A 5,733-nucleotide genomic window follows, 5' to 3' on the forward strand; every position below is an offset into this window, starting at 1 on the left:
CAGAAACGATGTCTCTATTTCGATTATGGAACTATAACTAGGGGAATAAAACCCCTTTTGACTCTCATATGGGAACCCTGCTCCTTAAGATCACTGCTGGTCAGTTAACAGCAAATCCGCCTGTTGTTGACGTTCATATTATTCTCTAGTTTTGGGCTGGTCAGTCATCCGATGCCACAGGACTACATTATGGACAATTTCAGTGCATTGTGTTGTTGTGGGTTATCACTAGTTTCCATTTGAAACCTAGAGAATGGAATTTCATGATAACTGACCAGAAAACCCAGCTCCCCCTGCACTGGGTAGAATCAAATGTATTTTATCCAGGGCTTCTCAGTCATTGCCAAGTTCCCCTTAACGCTAATTTGGGGCCAACTTTCTTGATAGGGACCTATATCTTCGTTATAAATCATCATCATCTTCAAATGGCATTTCTTGTTCTCATTAATGATATGTAATGTGGAGAGAGTTGCTGTTTTGAGAGATGTAAACGTTTTTAGTAGCTACCCTTTACTCCATTAGCTTTGAATTGTCATTGTTGCCAAATACAGAAGGAAAGCAGGGCAAATCGAACTAGTCGGTTGCTAGCCCTGCACCCTGGCATCACTGAATCTTCATTTGTTGTGGGGCCGATGTTCTCTCTGATGGGTTTGCGTCTACTTCATAGAGCTTCCTAGCAAAGATTCTGAAAGAAGACAGCTAGGTTTACTTGACATTACATATTCTGTAACTGGCCAAGTGCTTTATAGTTCGGAAAGCTGTGAATCTACTTAGAAATGTTGTTCTGTTTCTGTGACAGAAATTCACAAAAGAAACAGGGCCTCCAGTGTGTCGGTTCACGTTTCATAGCACATTCCAAATTATGAACAAACTCACAGACAAATGAAGTCATTATTGAGTTCAGCTTCTTGTCTGTAATCTCTAGTATTTTCCATCTGAAACAACACAACCACAAATAATTACATGTAAATTTTTATCAATGATTTGCCTAATACCCAATTTAGTTTACAAGTACAAAGACCTGCTGAATGGCCAAATATGTTTCTTTCTTTTTTACACACAGTACCTTGAAGAGTTTATAGAAATAATTACTTGAAATGATTGACTTTATATTAATCAGATACAACGACTATGCAAACATAGTCGTTTGGAGTCTCTAAATTACATTCCCTATATTTCATGGATTTGCTTCATGTGTTAAGTTTACTATGACACTCTCTAGAAAAAATAACTAGGACAACAGTCAAATGGGACTATTTCCATAGAGTAATTTATCATGCCAGAAGGATAACTGATACCAATATCTTAGATGTTTTTGGTTGATAGAAGACAGATGTTTGTTCTTACCTTCCAAACTCACCTCACTTGTTCAGGGTTGACATTGGCTCTCTTTAAATTACACATCTACGCAATGTATATTGGAGACTGAATGATGGCGTTATTGATATTGCATTACTGCTCTTTCTGTTGGCTTCTGGTGGAATTTTATATGTAAATACATTCCAGGGTAAAATCGATGTCTCCGGTTCTTTCAGTCTACACTTTAGTATTGACCCCGTGTGGTAATGTCACTCCTTGTTCCTAAAACATAGCTGTGAATTACCTCATGTCCTAGGAAAGCAAATGGAGCTTTGGGTCTTAAGATGTCATCTCTAAGAGCCTGGTGAATCAATCTGAATTACCCAATTTATCTGCCTTCATAGGGTGAAGGACTGAGTTGAAGCTTTGGAGATTGGAATCTTTAGTTCTAGGGAAGCTTGAGATTTCTGACCCTGAGGTCTTTCCCACTAAGCCAGCCCTCTAGCATCTGACAGTTCATATTTGTTGAATTCCATAACCTTGATCCTGGTCCTGCTTTCCCAGTGAAATGTGTCATCATTTTTGTCTGCCCCTGAAATGCACAGCACATGAGACACAGTGTATTTGCTTCTCAACAGCAGCGAACAGCTCACAGAGACAGCAAGACCTGGGTGGCTCCAGCTGGAAGAAGCCGATGTGTCTCCATTAAGAGCTCCCACCCAGAGAAGTCTGTGTAAACTCAGCCACAGCAGGTCTTGCTGATCTCTGCATCCACGACCATGTAGATAACTAATGACCTTTTCAAATCCCCTGGTCTCTCAGTTACCCAACCTTTTCTCCTCCAATGATCCTGACCACTGGTTCTGGTTTAAATATATGTATCTCGCTCCAAAGCAATGCTTTCTGTGCGTGGATCTTTGGTCACAGTGGGTACAGCCTTGTGAATGGAATGAAAGCCTAATAAATGAAGCCTCAGAGCAGTGTGCTAGTAGCTCTCACATCTGTAATCCTAGCTGCTGAAATCTGAGGAACAAGGTTTGAAACCAGCCTGGGCAGGAATGTTTGTGAGACAGTTATCTTCAATTAACTACCCCAAATGCTAGAGGTGGGGGAGTGACTCAAGGATAGAGCTAGCCTTGAGTGGAAAAAGCTGAAGGATTGTGCCCTGGCCCTGAGTTCAAGCCCTAGTACTGGCACACACACGTGCATACATGCATGTGCACGCATGCATGTGCATGCGCACGCTCACACACACACACAGAGAGGAGGTTTCACATAGAGTCCACTCTCTTTTACTGCTGCATGTGAGAACAATATGCTTGCTTCCTTTGGAGGCTGAAGCAAAATGGTACCATCCTGAATTAAAAAGACGAAGCACATAGCAACCATCACATTTACCTAGATCCTAGACTTCCAAGACCTAGGAGAAGTAAGTTTCTGTTCTTTATTTATGTAACTAGTCTTATATATTTTGTTAAAGCAGCACACATGGCTGGAAGCATCCCTCTCGTTTATTCAATGGTGATACCTGAAAACTTGTCATTACCCATGTCTATAGCTTTTCCATGTCTCCTCCCTCCCTCCCACATTGCCTCTATTTCAACCTCACATATTGACCTTATCATATATCATCTCTTCTTTAATCTTCTGATATGATAGATCAATTAACTCTTGAGTACTAAGTCAACTTTACATATTGCCACATGAGTTTAAGATTTTAAAGACTTTTTAATGTGTTGATGACTTCTAAACTTACATGTTTAGACGAGGTTTAGTCTCTAAATATCTGCCATCTCCAAACATTTCCTAACCTAAACTCTGGATCTTCTCTAATGCACTGCCTTTCTCACTCCAATAAATTTAAAATCTATTATTATATTGCTTCCTATGGAAAAGATCTTAATTCCTGTCTCTTTTATAATGGAACCCAGGCCTAGAGGCACTGGTGTTTCTGTGCTTATGAAACCACTTCCAGGGTAGAACTGATACCCAGGAGGAGGGCAAAGACATAAAAAAGACAGAGGCAGATAGCAGCATGAACTCCAAGACTATTATACCATGGCATGAACAGCTAACAAAACAGGAGCGTGTAGAAGAAAAACTTGCAGTATTAGATTCCCCAAGAAAGCATGAAGATACTATTCATCAGAGAGCCAAGAATCTGTGGTACTGTGTGAATCCATCAGACTGATTCCAAGAGGAATTTTCTGCATGAGATAGCGGTGAAGGTAGCCCAGAGCAAGAACATTACAATTAAGAAGACCATATGTCTCCAAGGGCAGTCCTAATTGATACCTGTTCACTTATTTATTTTTAGTGGTCTTCAACCAATCTGTGTGATACGCTATTTGGTTACTTATTTGTAATTTATAGGACATTAAAGAAAGTTGGATAGCTTCTGGAGACCCCAAGTCCATATAGAAGATTTTGTCAGGAAGATCTAAAGTATCTTTCTGCTTACTTTAGTTACCTGAGCTAGTAAATTACCTGAAGTAATGGACCAGGTTGTATTGGACAGTTCCAGTTACTAAAACCTTAAAGTTATTCCAAGTGCAGAAATGTTACTAGAGCCAGGCGCCGGTGGCTCAGGCCTGTAATCCTAGCTACTCAGGAGGCTGAGATCTGAGGATCGCGGTTCAAAGCCACCCTGGGCAGGAAAGTCTGTGAGACTCTTATCTCCAATAAAAACTACTAGAAAACCGGAAGTGGCACTGTGGCTCAAGCAGTAGAGTGCTTGCCTGGAGCTGAAGAGCGCAGGGACAGCACCCAAGCCCAGAGTTCAAGCCCCACGACTGACAAAAAAAAGAAAAAAAAAAGAAAAAAAGAAAAAAGAAAAAAAGAAATGTTACTAGACTTTTGATGTTGAGAGTTGGCTGCTAGTAGAGATGCTGCTGATTAGAGATGCAGTGTGGCTTTTGATGACATCTTATGGACAGTTAGCTGTCAAAGAAGGTTGAGAAATGTGGTAATAATGAGCAAGCCAGTGTAGCCATGAGTCGAGGCACTTTGTAGAAAAGCAGAAGCGGAAATGGTAGCATCTGGATGGTTTACCAGTCATTTCTACTACTTGTATGCACAGTTTTGTCTGCATCCCCTGCTCTTGGGTCCAGAATGGAGACCTCAAATAAAAGTATGAAGCATCCACTTGACAACCCAGAGTGCACACTAAGTTTTAAGCCAAGATTAGGTATTTGACATGGAAGCTGGCTATGTTGGAATGAGCCTGGAGTCCCATCTTAGGACCCAGGAGTAAAAGGTCATGAGTGTAAGTCTAGCCAGGACTACCTGACAGAATCCAGTTTAAGAACTGCAGGTGGACACTTCCACCTGTAGGTCTGTAGGTCAGCAGCAGGATTGAAGTTTACACATTGAAAGGTGAGCAGGGAAAATCTCCGCATTATCCTCATCCAGAAGGCATGATGATCTCCACCCAGCTTGACTCTCGTCCTGACTACTTGGCGATACTAAAAGAGATGATACTCTGTTTTCTCCCAAGCACAATTTAAGTTGAAATATAGAAATGTGATGTAAAGTATTATCTTTACTGCAGAGGGCTGGTTGCATGCTCTGGGATGGAGTATTATAAGCATGTCATCAATTCCTACTTTGGTACATATCTATAAACAAAACAATGTTACTGGGGAAAGAAAGACTTGTAAGGTTACTTAGGGAAAATAAGTTCAGAATCAGAATATTTTAAAAGCAGAAATTTGACCATATTAAGCAGAGCATATAGGATCTCCAGAGACATGGGAGAGAAGGGACGATTAGAAGGCACTTCTGATGTGGTTGGACCAATAATCAAGATTTCTCCATTGACTTTTGTGTCCTGTAGCAAGTCCTTTCAATTAGACACATACGCATTACCTTAGATGGTATGAGGAGCCTAGGAATTAGACAAAGAAACCTGTGGCCTTTGCTAAATCTAGTCAATTCTAACAGTAGATCATACACTCCATTTGTTTATTTATTTATTTCTTCACTTATTCATTTGAACGAAAACTAGAGCCTGGGGGCTATCTCTCAGCCGTTCACTCAAGGCAGATTCTCTACCACTTGAGCTGCAGCTTTACTTCCTATTTTTTGGTAGTTAAATGGAGAATCTTCAGGCCTAGCTGGACTTATTTTGAACTACAGTCCTCAGATCTCAGTTTCTTGAGTAGTTAGTGTTAAGTCATGAGCCACCAGAGTCCAGCATATACTCCATTTTTAAACAGAGGTTTTTAATGCTGGCATGTTGTTGTTGTTGTTGTTTTCAAGGGGCTTGAACTCTGGGCCTGGGCACTGTCCTTCAGCTCTTCAGCTCAAGGCTAGTATTCTACCATTTGAGCCACAGCACCACTACCGGTTTTTTGAGTGGCGTATTGGAGATAAAAGTCTCACAGACTTTACTGCCCAGGCTGGTTTTGAACCACAATGCTCAGATCTCAGCCT

The 5,733-nt window shown here is 40.9% G+C and overlaps 1 non-coding gene across 1 annotated transcript; it reads left to right on the forward strand.

Moving 5' to 3' along the window:
- Positions 1–4,707: 4,707 nt before the first annotated feature.
- LOC138818239 (small nucleolar RNA SNORD81) lies at positions 4,708–4,783 on the forward strand. The gene has a single exon (XR_011369019.1). It is a non-coding gene; the product is annotated as a small nucleolar RNA SNORD81 (small nucleolar RNA).
- The last annotated feature ends 950 nt before the right edge of the window (positions 4,784–5,733 follow it).

The sequence above is a fragment of the Dipodomys merriami genome, unplaced genomic scaffold (assembly GCF_024711535.1).
Source record: "Dipodomys merriami isolate MVZ:Mamm:240054 unplaced genomic scaffold, mDipMer1.0.p SCAF_72, whole genome shotgun sequence".
Taxonomy (NCBI): Eukaryota; Metazoa; Chordata; class Mammalia; order Rodentia; family Heteromyidae; genus Dipodomys; species Dipodomys merriami.